Source organism: Cherax quadricarinatus, chromosome 32 (assembly GCF_038502225.1).
Source record: "Cherax quadricarinatus isolate ZL_2023a chromosome 32, ASM3850222v1, whole genome shotgun sequence".
Taxonomy (NCBI): Eukaryota; Metazoa; Arthropoda; class Malacostraca; order Decapoda; family Parastacidae; genus Cherax; species Cherax quadricarinatus.
This window is the reverse complement of record NC_091323.1, coordinates 4,136,121-4,153,620: the sequence shown is the minus strand read 5'-3', so window position 1 is coordinate 4,153,620 and position 17,500 is coordinate 4,136,121. Positions and strand designations below refer to the sequence as shown.

Genomic DNA, 17,500 nt, shown 5'->3' with positions numbered 1-17,500 from the left:
TCCAAGTCGGACCGAAACGTCGTCGTAAGCTCCTCTCTTCTATGTGCGGGTTATTTGTGTATCATTAAGAGAACCCTTGCTACAGCTGGATGCCCAGCCGAGAGGGAGCCCCGATCACTAGCAGCCAACAATACCCACAACCCAGCAAACTGCCCCGACGGGATCACCATCTATCCTTGGAAGAATGAAAAGCTCTTAGCATGGGACTATACATGTGTCCACACTGGTTGACACCTACATCCGCCACAGTGTTGGGCGACAGGGAGGAGCTGCTGACCACAGGGAGGAGTACAAGATCAGCAAGTACAGGAACATAAGTCAACAGTATCAATTTTTCCCAGTGGGATCAGAGACCTTGGGATCATGGGGAAAAAATGTCACGCGTTTCCTTAAAGAATTGGGTTCCAGACTCATCGACGACACCAGGGACCCAAGGGCAGCCGCTTTCATGTTCCAGCGCCTTAGCGTAGCTATCCAGAGGGGAAATCCTTGCTGCATACTTGGCTCACGTCCAGCCTTGGAGGAGCTGGAGGAAATTCATGATCTTTGATACTTTGTGCCAGTGTATTCATGTTTGTTTTTTCTGTAAATGTATTTTATTTATTAATAAATGTTCATATAGAATATAAAATATATAGGGTGTGGTAGGAGAAAATATTCAAACAGCTCCGGGGAGAACCTTGAGTTTGCCCTGAGGTACGTTTATTGTCTTCTCTGGGGATGAGGGTCCCCAGTCCAGCTATAGAGGTGGTACTCCCCTATATATATATATATATATATATATATATATATATATATATATATATATAGATAGAGAGAGAGAGAGAGAGAGAGAGAGAGAGGAAATATTGGAGATTCATCAATTAGCATATCTAAAATATCCAAATTATTGTATTGATAAATCTTTTAAAATTAACAGAAATACATTTTACAGTTCTCAAGAGGACGAAGAACCATATTCAACTAAGAATATGCTGGTTCTACCTCATCACGGAAACTTTCTTAATAAACATCTCTGCATCAGAACTTCAAACGTAAAGTTGTATTTAAAAATCTTGATACAATAAGAAACTCTTTGATTAAGAATTTTCCCCAAAATACTGATGGCTGTGTCTATCAGTGTGTCTGTATGTTATGCAATAAATTTTATTTTCTGAAGAATATACCTGGAGGGTGCCTACCTGGAGGGTGCCTACCTGGAGGGTGCATACCTGGAGGGTGCCTACCTGGAGGGTGCCTACCTGGAGGGTGCATACCTGGAGGGTGCATACCTGGAGGGTGTATGCCTGGAGGGTGTATGCCTGGAGGGTGTTTACCTAGAGGGTGTATGCCTGGAGGGTGCATACCTGGAGGGTGTTTACCTAGAGGGTGTATGCCTGGAGGGTGCATACCTGGAGGGTGCATACCTGGAGGGTGTTTACCTAGAGGGTGTATGCCTGGAGGGTGTATACCTAGGGTCAGTGCCCCAGTGGCGTAGTCCATGGTCAGGTCCATGACCTTAATAGAACGGGAAAAATATTGAACCAGCTTTACAACTACATACATATGAGATTATAACTGGGAAAGTCTAATGCTGTGTTCAGTCACGTGAGAGATTTTAACCAACCAGGAAAGAAATATGATAATATAGAGCATCAAAAAAATAGTGTTGACTGCGTTATAAATGCAAGACTCGGATTAAATACAATAGGGTAATTTATAATAAATAGTTTTTGTAAGAATATTAAGGTATATTGACAAAATTACCCTTTGTCAAAGATATCATTCTTTAGTTTTGCTTGACATGTGACCTGACTGAAGCGTCTCAGTATTCCCAGGCTCAGATAATAGGGTTATATGTGAGGTCATATTTGAGGTAAGGTCTCAATTTTAAGTTGCCTGTTCTCATACTGTTTTCACTGTTCCTTGATAATGTGAGAAATAACGAAAGTACTTGGAATTATGATATTCCCCACTTTGGTTATTGCATATATAACCAGAGTATATATAGGTAGTAGGTTGGTAGACAGCAACCACCCAGGGAAGTACTACCGTCCTGCCAGATGACTGTGAAACGAAAACCTGTAACTGTTGTAGCTACACTGAGAGTAAAAGGTAGATGGGATACAAGGAGAATAGAAGCATCAGGGAAGAGAGAGGTGAAGGTTTATAAACTAAAAGAGGAGGCAGTTAGGGAAAGATATAAACAGCTATTGGAGGATAGATGGGCTAATGAGAGCATAGGCAATGGGGTCGAAGAGGTATGGAGTAGGTTTAAAAATGTAGTGTTAGAGTGTTCAGCAGAAGTTTGTGGTTACAGGAAAGTGGGTGCAGGAGGGAAGAGGAGCGATTAGTGGAATGATGTAAAGAGAGTAGTAAGGGAGAAAAAGTTAGCATATGAGAAGTTTTTACAAAGTAGAAGTGATGCAAGGAGGGAAGAGTATATGGAGAAAAAGAGAGAGGTTAAGAGAGTGGTGAAGCAATGTAAAAAGAGAGCAAATGAGAGAGTGGATGAGATGTTATCAACAAATTTTGTTGAAAATAAGAAAAAGTTTTGGAGTGAGATTAACAAGTTAAGAAAGCCTAGAGAACAAATGGATTTGTCAGTTAAAAATAGGAGAGGAGAGTTATTAAATGGAGAGTTAGAGGTATTGGGAAGATGGAGGGAATATTTTGAGGAATTGTTAAATGTTGATGAAGATAGGGAAGCTGTGATTTCGTGTATAGGGCAAGGAGGAATAACATCTTGTAGGAGTGAGGAAGAGCCAGTTGTGAGTGTGGGGGAAGTTCGTGAGACAGTAGGTAAAATGAAAGGGGGTAAGGCAGCCGGGATTGATGGGATAAAGATAGAAATGTTAAAAGAAGGTGGGGATATAGTTTTGGAGTGGTTGGTGCAATTATTTAATAAATGTATGGAAGAGGGTAAGGTACCTAGGGATTGGCAGAGAGCATGCATAGTTCCTTTGTATAAAGGCAAAGGGGATAAAAGAGAGTGCAAAAATTATAGGGGGATAAGTCTGTTGAGTATACCTGGTAAAGTGTATGGTAGAGTTATAATTGAAAGAATTAAGAGTAAGACGGAGAATAGGATAGCAGATGAACAAGAAGGCTTTAGGAAAGGTAGGGGGTGTGTGGACCATGTGTTTACAGTGAAACATATAAGTGAACAGTATTTAGATAAGGCTAAAGAGGTCTTTGTGGCATTTATGGATTTGGAAAAGGCGTATGACAGGGTGGATAGGGGGGCAATGTGGCAGATGTTGCAAGTGTATGGTGTAGGAGGTAGGTTACTGAAAGCAATGAAGAGTTTTTACGAGGATAGTGAGGCTCAAGTTAGAGTATGTAGGAAAGAGGGAAATTTTTTCCCAGTAAAAGTAGGCCTTAGACAAGGATGTGTGATGTCACCGTGGTTGTTTAATATATTTATAGATGGGGTTGTAAGAGAAGTAAATGCGAGGGTCTTGGCAAGAGGCGTGGAGTTAAAAGATAAAGAATCACACACAAAGTGGGAGTTGTCACAGCTGCTCTTTGCTGATGACACTGTGCTCTTGGGAGATTCTGAAGAGAAGTTGCAGAGATTGGTGGATGAATTTGGTAGGGTGTGCAAAAGAAGAAAATTAAAGGTGAATACAGGAAAGAGTAAGGTTATGAGGATAACAAAAAGATTAGGTGATGAAAGATTGAATATCAGATTGGAGGGAGAGAGTATGGAGGAGGTGAACGTATTCAGATATTTGGGAGTGGACGTGTCAGCGGATGGGTCTATGAAAGATGAGGTGAATCATAGAATTGATGAGGGAAAAAGAGTGAGTGGTGCACTTAGGAGTCTGTGGAGACAAAGAACTTTGTCCTTGGAGGCAAAGAGGGGAATGTATGAGAGTATAGTTTTACCAACGCTCTTATATGGGTGTGAAGCGTGGGTGATGAATGTTGCAGCGAGGAGAAGGCTGGAGGCAGTGGAGATGTCATGTCTGAGGGCAATGTGTGGTGTGAATATAATGCAGAGAATTCGTAGTTTGGAAGTTAGGAGGAGGTGCGGGATTACCAAAACTGTTGTCCAGAGGGCTGAGGAAGGGTTGTTGAGGTGGTTCGGACATGTAGAGAGAATGGAGCGAAACAGAATGACTTCAAGAGTGTATCAGTCTGTAGTGGAAGGAAGGCGGGGTAGGGGTCGACCTAGGAAAGGTTGGAGGGAGGGGGTAAAGGAGGTTTTGTGTGCGAGGGGCTTGGACTTCCAGCAGGCGTGCGTGAGCGTGTTTGATAGGAGTGAATGGAGACAAATGGTTTTTAATACTTGACGTGCTGTTGGAGTGTGAGCAAAGTAACATTTATGAAGGGATTCAGGGAAACCGGCAGGCCGGACTTGAGTCCTGGAGATGGGAAGTACAGTGCCTGCACTCTGAAGGAGGGGTGTTAATGTTGCAGTTTAAAACTGTAGTGTAAAGCACCCTTCTGGCAAGACAGTGATGGAGTGAATGATGGTGAAAGTTTTTCTTTTTCGGGCCACCCTGCCTTGGTGGGAATCGGCCAGTGTGATAAAAAAAAAAATAATAATGGTACAAAGGGAGAGTATACAGAACATGAGACTTGAAAGACACGTTACAGATGCACATAAGTGTTTGTCAAAAAATTGCATTACAAATGTCTTCTATAGCTTTTGAGAAGTGTGAAACGTACCCAGAGTACACCAGCCATTACCCTCTTCCGAACTGCAGGTCTGAGCTGCATATATATGGGAATTTTTTTATCGTTCTTGTTTTCAGAGGATCCAAAGTCCCTGGAACGTCCAAAAGGATAATTTGTGAACCTTGTTGGAAATTGAATGGTCTATCCTGAAGGCTACTTTCCTCCTTTTGGGACAAAGGGGATAATGTTATGTTGGAGGCTAGAGGTATAAGTGGAGTGAATGCTGGTTATATGAGAGTGGCAGAGAGGGAGAGCTGGAGGTATGATAGGGAGAGCTGGAGGTAAGAGAGGGAGAGCTGGATGCGTAAGAGGGAGAGCTGGAAGTGTAAGAGGTAGAGCTGGAAGTGTAAGAGGGAGAGTACTGGATGGGGAAGGGGTTGGAGTGTGTAGGGTTAGCGAGGGATAGCAGACCACTTGACTGTCAGTTGACGTTCAGTACCGCTGCCGTGTGGTCGTGTGGTCGTCTCTCTCTAGTCTATACTGTGCCAGTCACGACTTTCTGTATTCGTTTAATTTAGGTGTTTGCCACCTTGCAATGCTTTAAATGTCATACTGTAATGCAACACACCATCATGCATAAATATCTAATATATTTACTGATGTCAATTTCCAGTTCTTTATTCCAAAGCTAATCCAAATAAGAGTGAGAAAGTTGTCTTGAGTTGATGGAAGGTGTAACTGATCTCTGAAATTCCAAAACTGTCAGAATGCCCACTTAAAGAAAACCCCGAGTGATTGATATCGTAACACTGAAAGTTTGGGTACATTGTTATGACTTGAAGGCCGACATGCATTATGCCATGTCTAAAACAGCGAGACAGTGTGCGCTTCTCTTGCTGGGACAGCCCAGATAATATGCGAAACTTTAAAAGTGAAATATTTGCAGTGCAAAGGTTGGTATTGTTAGCTGGTGTAGTTAATGTTCTCGTTAGTGAGTGATTGTTGGCGGTAAATGTTTTAAATATTGAGGGTATAATTAGTAAACTTAGCTGAAATTTGCCTTAAAGAGGGTTCATATAGTATGTTGTGAAGACTTAGGTGTTTGTTCTCTGGTTTCATGTGTGTGTTTGTTCTCTTGATATATGCGTGTGTTTATCTGGATACATGCGTGTGTATACTCTCGATACTTGCGTGTGTATACTCTCTGGATACATGCGTGTGGTTGTCTTGATACATGCGTGCGTTTCTTCTCTGGATACATGTATCCCTTTTGTTCTCTTAATAGATGCGTCCGTTTGTTCTCTGGATACATGCGTGTGTTAACTTTAGATACATGCATCTTTGCTCTCTGGATACATTCCTGTGTTTACTCTTTGAATACAAGTATGAGTTTGTTCTCTGGATACATGAACGTGTTTACTCTCTGGATACATGCGTGTGTTTGCTCTCTGGATACATGCGTGTGTTTGCTCTCTGGATACATGCGTGTGTTTGCTCTCTGGATACATGCGTGTGTTTGCTCTCTGGATACATGCGTGTGTTTGCTCTCTGGATACATGCGTGTGTTTGCTCTCTGGATACATGCGTGTGTTTGCTCTCTGGATACATGCGTGTGTTTGCTCTCTGGATACATGCGTGTGTTTGCTCTCTGGATACATGCGTGTGTTTGCTCTCTGGATACATGCGTGTGTTTGCTCTCTGGATACATGCGTGTGTTTGCTCTCTGGATACATGCGTGTGTTTGCTCTCTGGATACATGCGTGTGTTTGCTCTCTGGATACATGCGTGTGTTTGCTCTCTGGATACATGCGTGTGTTTGCTCTCTGGATACATGCGTGTGTTTGCTCTCTGGATACATGCGTGTGTTTGCTCTCTGGATACATGCGCGTGTTTGCTCTCTGGATACATGAACGTGTTTACTCTCTGGATACATGTATGAGTTTGCTCTCTGGATACATGCGTGTGTTTGCTCTCTGGATACATGCGCGTGTTTGCTCTCTGGATACATGCGTGTGTTTGCTCTCTGGATACATGCGCGTGTTTGCTCTCTGGATACATGAACGTGTTTACTCTCTGGATACATGCGTGTGTTTGCTCTCTGGATACATGCGCGTGTTTGCTCTCTGGATACATGCGTGTGTTTACTCACTGGATACATGCGTGTGATTGCTCTCTGGATACATGCGTGTGATACCTGGGAAGTGTATACGCCCTCGCGGCCCAGTCCAGTCCATGACCACTCCTCGTGGTGGATCATGACCTGATCAACCAGGTTGTTACTGCTGGTCGCACGCAAACCGACGTACGAACCACAGCCCGGTTGGTCGGGAACTGACTTTAGATGTTCCTTCTTGCAGACAGCCAGGGGTCTATTGTTAATTCCCCTTATGTATGCTAGGAGGCAGCTGAACAGTCGGTAACTAATTGTGTTGCCTCTTATTGTACTCATGGCGCCCCTCCTTTTCATTAGCGTAATGTTGCACCGCCGCCGAGTCTTTTGCTTTCGTAGGGAGTGATTTCCGTGTGCAGATTTGGGACTAATCCCTCTTAAGATTTTCCAAAAAAAATTATTATCACGTGTCTTTCTCCCCTGTGTTCCAAGGAGTACAGGTTAAAGTGCTTCAACTGTACCCAGTAATTTATGTGCTTTATTTTACTTATACGTGCAGTGAAATTTCTCTCAATATTCTCCAGGTCTGCAATTTCGCCTGCCTTGAAAGGGGCCGTTAGTGTACATTAACATACCAGCCTAGAGAGAACAAGCGATACGAAGAGAATCATCACTAGCTTGGCATTCCTAGTTTTGAAGGTTCTCATTATCCATCCTATCATTTTCCTAGCATATGTGGTAGACATTGTTGTGATCTTTGAAATTTAAATTCTCTGACATTATCACTCCCAGGTCCTTCACAACAGATTTTCACTCTATTGTGTGGTTGGAATTTGCTTTATACTCCGATCCAGCTTTTATTTCATCGAGTTTTTCATAGAGGAGCAATTGAAATTTTTCTTCTTTGAACTTCACATTATCTTCTGAGGCCCATTTAAAGACTTGGTTAGTCCGCCTGGAGATCTGAAATGTCCTCAATGGATAACACGTCAGGAATTCTGGAATTAAATTAGACACATGTGCAACTCTTGGGTATCTTTATTGAGGAAACGTTTCGCCACAGTGGCTTCATCAGTCCATACAAAGGAGAAACTTGAAGAACAGGAGGAGAATGAGGTAATCAGTCCCTCAACTTTGAGTCGATGGACTGACCACATCGACTCAAGGTTGAGGGACTGATTACCTCATTCTCCTCCTGTTCTTCAAGATTCTCCTTGTTATGGACTGATGAAGCCACTGTGTGGCGAAACGTTTGCTCAATAAAGATACCCAAGAGTTGCACATGTGTCTAATTTAACATGTCGGTTCTCTGAACCATTCATCTATAATTCTGGAATCATGAGGAAGGAGGACATAGTGTAGCTCACATCTCTGTCAGATATGAAGATGGGGAAAAAGATGGGATCGAGTACTGTGGAACAGAGCTTTACACTGTAGCTTCCTCTGACCTTACTCTGTTTACTATTACTCAGTATGTTCTTTTTGTTAGGAAGTTATGCAACCATCTACCAACTTTAACCGTCATTCCTTTATCATGAATTTTGTTTGCTATTACACCACGATCGCACTTGTCGAAGTCTTTCGCAAAGTCTGTGCAAATTGCATCTGCATTTTATTTGTCTTACAGTGCATCCAAGACCATGACATAGTTGTCTAGTAGTTGTGAGAGGCAGGAGCGACTTGCTCTAAACCCGTGTAGTTGGCGATTTTGCTTATTCGAACCACTTCAAAAATGTTTATGATGTGGGACGTTAGTGCTATCGGTTTGTTATTCTTTGCAATTGCTTTACTGCCACCTTTGTGGAGGGTGGCTATATCTGTTGTTTTTAGTGACTATGCAATGATCCCTGTGTCTACGCTCCTCCACTGAATATTATAAGGCACGTGAACGGGGTTTCTTGTAGTTCTTTATGAACAGAGTTTCACGAATCTGGGCGTGGGGCAGAGCGCATGGGCATGTCATTTATTGCCTTTTCAAAGTGCTGTGGTGTTAGGATTATATCGGAAATTCTTGAATTAACCAAATATTAAATCTAGTCTTAAAAAAAATTAGATTGTCGACCCTTAGTCTTGATTAATGGCTCAGCCCGATTAGCGCTCATATGGCATTGGGACTTTAGTATCTCACTCATTTCTTTGGTGTCATCTGTGTACGTCCCATCTCGTTTAAGCAGGGGAACAGTACTGGAAGTGGTTTTTGCCCTATATTTGGCATAAGAAATGATATATATATATATATATATATATATATATATATATATATATATATATATATATATATATATATATATATATATATATATATATATAATTTCAGTTTCATTTATAACTTTAAGTTCTTCCTGTGTTTCTTGTCTCCTGTATGATTCTTTAAGCTTAAGTAAGATATTTTCTATTTCTCTGGCCAGTGCCTCCTTCTTTATTTAAGAGAGACTGGACTTTTCAGCAGCTCTGTGATTCTTTGCCTTCACCTGTAGAGGGAGCTTCTCTCTCTTTCTAATTTGCCTCTTCATTTTTCTTAAGGGAATGTGCCTTGAGCATACATCAAGTGCCATAGAATTAAATTTTTCTAGGCATATGTTCCGATCCGTGTGGTTTAGGATATGTTCCCAACTTGTTTAATTTAGGACATGGTTATTTGATCACACTGAATGTTTCTGTTGCTGAAATTGAATTTGGTGAAGGCACTCTCGTAACTGATCTTATTTTGCTGGTCAGGAGCTCCACGTATACATATCTGTACTTTGATTATGTTGTCATCAAGTGTGATGTCTTTCATACTGTTATATTTCGAACCAGATCATTATTAGTGAAGATAAGGTCAAGTGTATTTTCCAATCATTTTGGCTCCACTCTTTGCTGGCTTAAGGTGAATTTCTCGCAGAGATTTAGTAGCTCATGTGTGTATGTATGTGTGAATTTTCATCTGAGCTGCCTCCTGGGGTTATCTCTGCTAAAACATTATTGTAAAAGGACACAAGTGCAACTAATGTGACATTTTATTGTGGCATCGTTTCACTCTCCAGGAGCTTTATCAAGCCATTACAAACAATACATGGACACAGAGGGTATATAAAGGCTCAGAGTGAGGGGCAATACTGGTGAGGTACCATTTCGATGTTCACTAGTGGTAGTAGTAGTAGTAGTAGTGACAAAAGTAATACAATATGGTAGAGCAATTAATTCGTACGTGAGTGAAAGGATATAAAAGCTATTACTTGGGTAACATAAAAATAGGTTGGACAAATATAGACTGGAAAGAGGCAGGTTGTTTCAGTGTTCACTCTCTGTAATGTGCTTTGTGTAGTATAACAGGAGAGACTATGTGATGGCAGGGTTTACTGTTTTCAGGAGGATTCTTGCTAAGACTTCAGAGATGGTGAAGCTGCCGTTGTTTTATTTAACTGTATTCGAAACAGTGATCATTGCTGATTCGAGGCACTTGCGTCTGCGGAAATTGGTTTCTTTGATCACTAATTGGGCGTCTCTGAATTTCATGAGATGATTGGTGGAATTGCGGTGTTGTATACAGGCGTTGTTCAAGTTATCGTTCCAACATGCGTAAATGTGTTCATTGAGGCCGGTGTCGAGGTTTCTTGCTGTTTCACCTACGTAAATCTTGTCACAGCCTCCACAGGGTATAGTGTAAACTCCTGCATTGACTGGTTCGTGGTGCTTGGATTTTGTCCTGGTTAGATCCTTTATTGAAGTGGTAGAAGCGATGGCGACTCTGGTGTTAGCTTGTGAAAGTACTTTTGAAACGTTCAGTGCAACCTGGCTGTTGGGAAGAATTATAACTTTGTTGGGAGTGGTGTTGGTGAGTGGAGAATTAATGATCTGAAGAGCTCTTTTCTTGCAGTCTTTGATGAAAAAAGAAGGAAAATGTAACTCAGTGAATGTTTGGCGAATGTATGTACATTCTTCGACGTCCTCATTCACAACGTAGACAACAACCTAAGATTTCAAGTTTATCGGAAACCCACCAATAAAAATGATCTCACACACTTCTATTCCAGTCAAGATACCAAGACCAAAAGAGGTATCATCATAGGGTTTTTCCTAAGAGCATAATACCGAATTTGTAGTCCTGAGTTTCTTGACGAGGAAAGTACATACATTCACCAAACATTCACTGAGTTACATTTTCCTTCTTTTTTCATCAAAGACTGCAAGAAAAGAGCTCTTCAGATCATTAATTCTCCACTCACCAACACCACTCCCAACAAAGTTATAATTCTTCCCAACAGCCAGGTTGCACTGAACGTTTAAAAAGTACTTTCACAAGCTAACACCAGAGTCGCCATCGCTTCTACCACTTCAATAAAGGATCTAACCAGGACAAAATCCAAGCACCACGAACCAGTCAATGCAGGAGTTTACACTATACCCTGTGGAGGCTGTGACAAGATTTACGTAGGTGAAACAGCAAGAAACCTCGACACTCGCCTCAATGAACACATTTACGCATGTAGGAACGATAACTTGAACAACGCCTGTGTACAACACCGTAATTCCACCAATCATCTCATGAAATTCAGAGACGCCCAATTAGTGATCAAAGAAACTAATTTCCGCAGACGCAAGTGCCTCGAATTAGCAATGATCGCTGTTTCGAATACATTTAAACAAAACAACGGCAGTTTCACCATCTCTGAAGTCTTAGCAAGAATCCTCCTGAAAACAGTAAACCCTGCCATCACATAGTCTCTCCTGTTATACTACACAAAGCACATTACAGAGAGTGAACACTGAAACAACCTGCCTCTTTCCAGTCTATATTTGTCCAACCTATTTTTATGTTACCCAAGTAATAGCTTTTATATCCTTTTACTCATGTACGAATTAATTGCTCTACCATATTGTATTACTACTACAACTTTTATCACTACTACTACTACTACTACTACTACTACTACTACTACTACTACTACTACTACTACTACCACTACTACCACTACCACTAGTGAACATCGAAATGGTACCTCACTAGTATTGTACCTCACTCTGAGCCTTTATATACCCTCTGTGTCCATGTATTGTTTGTAATGGCTTGATAAAGCTCCTGGAGAGTGAAACGTTGCCACAATAAAATGTCACATTACTTGCACTTGTGTCCTTTTACTTTACATATTGTCGGTAATTCTACCAATTTTATTACAATAAAACATTATTGGCCACATTCCTCCAGTTTAGGTGCCTTAAGTTGAAATCACAGCAAGAAGAAATTTTGGGCTTGGGTTGGAAGATTTTCCTGACAGCGGTCAAATTTCAAGAGCTGTTCCTTAAATTGTTGGTAATTTTTGTTTGGTGGCTTGTTTACAGCCACAAGGACAAAGTTTTGTTTTCCAATCTTTACTGCCAAAACTTCAACTACATGATTTGTGGAGTTTAGTAATTCCGAGCAAATGAGCGACTCTGCGTCATACGGGCAAACTCTCACTTGTTGCCTGGTCTTTCTGTCGCATCTGAATGAGTTTTACCTTGGGATCCATAATTCGTTATCAAAGTGATTCTTTATGTGAGTCTCTGTGAAAGCCGCATTTGACTCAGCGAGCACTCCACTTATGTTGTTTGTTGAGGGCTTTAGACCCTGTATGTTTTGTAAATACAAATGCTGTCATACTGATGGTATGTAGGGGTGTTTACTCTGTGGATATATCCATGTGTTAACTCTGGATACCTGTGTGTGATTGTTTACTGGGTACAGTCGTGCGTTTACTCGCTGGATACATGCATGTTCTCTCTCTGGTTATTTGCGTGTGTTTGTTTTCCGAACACAAGTGTGTTTGTTGTCTTATTACATGCATGTTTTCTCTCTGGATACTTGCTTGTGTTTACTCTCTGGATACATGCATGCTTGTTGTCCGGATATATTCATGTGTTTGATTTATGGATACATGTATGCTTGCTGTCTGGATATATGCTTGTTTGCTACCTGGATTCATTGAAGTATTTGGATGCTGGAAACATGGATGTTATTTTGTCTTTCGATTAATTATATTTTTCAAACAATATATCGTTAAGGGAAACGAATGGACTTGAGAGTTAAAAGTAGTAAAGGAGAGTTATTAGAAGGAGAGTTGGAGATATTGAGAAAATGGAGAGAACATTTTGAGAAACTGTTACATGTTGAAGATAGGAAAGCTGTGATTTCGTGTATTGGGGTGGAAGGTATTACATCTTGTAGGAGAGAGAGAGCCAATTGTGCGTGTCGGGGAGGTGCCTGAGGCACGGGATACAATAAGAAGAGACAAAGCAGCAGCGATTTATGGGATAAAGACAGAAATGTTAAAAGCAGGTGGGGATATAGTTTTGAAATTGATGATGTTTTATTTAATAAATAGATGAAAGAAGGGAAGCTACCTAGGGATTGGGAGAGAGCATGTATAGTTCTTCTGTATAAAGTCAAAGGGAACAAAAGAGTGTAAAAATTATAGGGGAATAAACCTGTTGAGTATACCTAGTAAAGTGTATGGGAGTTATTATTGAAAGAATTAAGAGAAAGATAGAGAGCAGGATCTCAGATAAGCAAGGAGGATGTAGGAAGGGTAAGGGATCTGTAGACCAAGTGTTTAAAGTTAAACATATAGGTGAACAGTGTATAGATAAGGGTAAAGAGGTATCTGCTGGATTTATGAACTTGGAAAAGTCATATGATAAGGCGGATTGGAAAGCAATGTGACAGACGCATTGAATAGGTGGTAGATTACTGAAAAGCTTTTAAGAGTTGTGACGAGGATGGTCTCAGGTTAAAGTATGTAAGAGAGATGGAGATCATTTCCCAGTAAAAGTAGGCCTTAGACAGGGATGTGTGATGTCACCATTGTTGTTCAATATATATATAGAGAAGTGAATGCCTGGGTGATGGCAAGAGGTGTGGTGTTAAAATATAAAGAATCTAACACAAAGTGAGAGTTGTCACGGTTGTTTTCTGATGACACTGTGCCTTTGGGAGATTTTGAAGAGAAGTTGCAGAGGTTGGCGGACGATTTTGGAAGGGTATGTAAAATAAGGAAATAAAAGTGAGCATTTAAAAGAGCAAGGTAAAGAGGATAAAAAAAATTGGGTAATGAAATGTAGGATATTAAATATGAGGTTTTATGGAGGAAGAGATTTTTTTCGGATATTTGGGAGCGGACTTGTTTGTGAAAGACGAGATGAATCATAGAATTGATGAGAAAGGGGAAAAGGTGAGTGGTACACTGAAGCAAAGACGGAAATGTATGAGAGCATAGTGGTACCAATGCTGTTATATGGGTGTGAAGCATAGGTGGTGAATGTTGCAACAAGGAGAAGGCTGGAGGCAGTGGAGATGTCGTGTCTGAGGGCAATGTGTGGTGTGCATATTATGCCGAGAATCTGTTGCTTGGAGATTACAAGGAAGAGCGGAGTTTCTAAAAGCGTTATCCAGATGGAAGGCTGAAGAGGGGTTGTTGAGGTGGTTCGAACATTTGAAACGGTTGAAACAAAACAGATTGACTTACAGGGCATATAAATCTGTAGTGGAAGAAAGGCAGGGTCGTCCTGTGAAAGGTTAGAGGGAGAGGGGTGTAAAGGAAGTTTTGTGTGCAAAGAACTCAGACTTCGAGGAAGGGTGCGTGAGCGTGATAGATAGCAGCGAGTGGAAACGAGCTTTTATGACTTGACGTGCTGTTATAGTGTGAGCAAAGTAACATTTATGAAGGGATTCAAGAAAACCGGTTAGCTGGACCTGAGACCTCGAGGTGGGAAGTACAATGCCTGCACTCTGACACTCTAGCGAGACAGTGTTGGAATGAATGACTATGAAAGTGTTTTATTTTTCGGGTCACCCTGCCGTGGTGGCAAACTGCCGATATGTTAAGAATAATCAAAAATAATAGTTAATACACATATTGTTGACCTGTGATGCCAGACACAGGCACTAAAACAACATTATGAGAAAAAGGCGGTGATTTCAAGTCCAGTGAGAGACATGTTGTGGTGTTGATGGTGAGAGTAGTGTTACAATTAGTGATTGTTGTGATGGTAATGGTGAGAGTATTGTTAGTGGTGATTGTTGTGGTGGTGATGGTGAGAGTAGTGTTACTGTTAGTGGTGACTGTTGTGGTGGTGATGGTGAGAGTAGTGTTAGTGGTGATTGTTGTGGTGATAGTAAGAGTAATGTAGGTGTTAGTGGTGATTATTGTTGTGGTGATGGTGAGAAGTGTATTAGCATTAGTGGTGACTGTTGTGGTGATAGTGAGAGTTGCGTTAGCGTTAGTGGTGATTATGTGGTGGTAGTTGTGCTGGTAGAGGTGATAGTAGTGATGACAGTAGTTTTGGTGGCTGTGGTGGTAATGATGGTGTTGGTTGTGTTGGTGGTAGAGGTGATGACGTTTGTGTTGGTGCTAGTGAGAGGGTGTTTGTTTTGGTAGAGGTGTAAGTGATGGTGGTGGCAGAGGTGGTCATGGTGGTGGTAGAGGTGGTAGTGGTGATGACAGTGTTGATGCTAGTCGAATTTGTAGTTGCAGCAGTGATGATTGTTGTTGTGGTGGTGATTTTAGTGGTGGTATTGGTGATTGCATTGGTGGTGGTGATGGTTATGGTAGTGATTTCGGTAGTAGTTGTCATTGTGATGCTGGTGGTGCTAGAAGTGGCGGTGGTTATGTTGGTGGTGGCTGCAGTGTTGATAGTGCTGGTGGTGGTTGGTTGCAGTTGCAATGGTTATTGTGGTGGCGGTCGCTATGGTTGATATGAGTGTCATTATGGTTGCCGTTATAGTTGTTTTTTACTTATTGTTGCTGATATTGGTGGTAGTGGTGGTAGGAATGCTGGTTGTGTTTATGGTGATAGTGGTAATCTATCGAGTTTAAAGTCTGAAAATATCATTAGTGTTGCAGTGTTCATGAGCGTGTTGCTAGCCACTTTCCCAACAGTGTCCACCATCACTGTGTTGTTGTTCGGACCTTTTGCAGTTTAGTGACTGGAAAGTCACAGTGTTACCTTGGGTTACACAGTCTTGAGTGTACTAATATGTATTCAGTAAAATATGTACTTAATATGTATTCAGCACAATCACGTGTGTGAGTGTTCAACATATTTAGTACACGAGTGTAACATACTCGGCATATATAACATTTCTGTGTTGTTTAATAACTATTGTGTATATTCCCTTATATATTGAACATGATCATTAGAAAAATTATCCGAGTTGGCAAAAATCTGATATCGCCCCATCCCTATATATATATATATATATACAATAAGATCACAGTAAACAGGTGATTTTAAAATATACAAAACAACCATTGTGAAAGAGTAGTGAAATTCCAAGCGCTTTCGTGACTACTCACATTGTCAAGGAACTATGAAAGTAATACATCAAAGGAAGGCAACTAAAGGGCTTAGACTACACCTCACAGTCAACTCCCACAACAAAGAAACACCTGACGCGCGACAATACCGGACTCGTAAGAAAAGAGGAGCACTGCAGTAGGTCCGCTGGTTAGAGTTTAATAATACATTGGACAAATATTAAACCTTATTTCTTGGGTAGAATATTTTGTTAGTGGGATGTTGTGAGGACCTGTCTAGTAGGACCAGTGGACCTACTGCAGTGTTCCTCTTTTCTTATGGGTCCGGTGTTGTGGCGCGTCAGGTGTTTCTTTGTTGTGGGGGTTGACTGTGAGGTGTATTCTAAGCCCTTTAATTGCCTTCCTTTGATGTATTACTTTCATAGTTCCTTGACAATGTGAGTAGTCATGAAAGCGCTTGGGATTTCACTACTCATTCACAGTGGTTGTTTTGCATATATATATATATATATATATAATGTCGTGCTGAATAGGTAAAACTGGTCAATTTTCAAGAACTCATGTAAAATTGTCCTTTCTAAAATTTTCTCTTATACTTTTAAAGACATATTTTTCATTAATGTTAACGTAAAAAGTAATGATTTTTTACCAAAAGAACCTTAGAAAACTTGCCTAACCTTATTATAACAATCGCAATTTAATTTAGCCTAATCAACCAAATATATTTTAGATAAGTTAACAATAGTTTAATAATAAATTCTATGAAACATATTTTTTTTCGTTAGGTTCAAAATGATTTTTGCGAAATTTTTGCATAGAAAAATTTTCGTTTGACTTATTCGGCAAGAAGAACCTTGCCATTTAAGCCAAAAGGGCAAGTTTTACCTATTCGGCAAGACGTGTAGGACTGGGTAGTCATGTGGGTTAAGGCGTTATGTGGTTCTCGCTCTCAGTGGCGGGCCACTACAACATGGGTTCGAATCCTTGGCTAGGGTAGTGTTTTTATTGATGAATACCACTCGTCCGTGGTTACAAATACATATATATATATATATATATATATATATATATATATATATATATATATATATATATATATATATATATATATATATATATATATATATATATATATATCGTGCCGAATAGGCAGAACTTGCGATCTTGGCTTAAATAGCAACGCTCATCTTGCCATATAGGACAAGCGAAAATTTGTGTATGCAATAATTTCGCCAAAATCATTCTGAACCTAACGAAAAACATATATTTCACTGTATTTGTTTAGTATTAAATTACTGTAAACAAATCTAAAATATATTTACTTGGGTTAAGCTAAAATAAAATGTTCTTGTTATAATAAGGTTAGGTAAGTTTTCTAAGATTCTTTTGGTGCAAAATTAATTTTTTTTTACATTAACATTAATGAAAAAAAATATATCTTTAAACGCATAAGAGAAAATTTTAGAAAGGACTTAATTTTAAATGAGTTCTTGCTAATTGACCAGTTTTA

General features: G+C 40.3%; 1 protein-coding gene across 3 annotated transcripts in view; it reads left to right on the top strand.

The window, feature by feature from the left end:
* The window catches only part of LOC128690340 (uncharacterized), a 316,053-nt gene that overhangs the window by 66,385 nt on the left and 232,168 nt on the right, over nt 1-17,500 (top strand). Inside the window, exon 1 of one of the 3 annotated variants that reach the window (XM_070090424.1) lies at nt 5,103-5,558. The exons of the other annotated variants lie outside the window; for them this stretch is intronic. The gene's annotated coding sequence lies outside the window, so the exon portion shown is untranslated. Of the gene's footprint in view, nt 1-5,102; nt 5,559-17,500 lie in introns of those variants that run through there. 3 annotated transcript variants of the gene reach the window in all.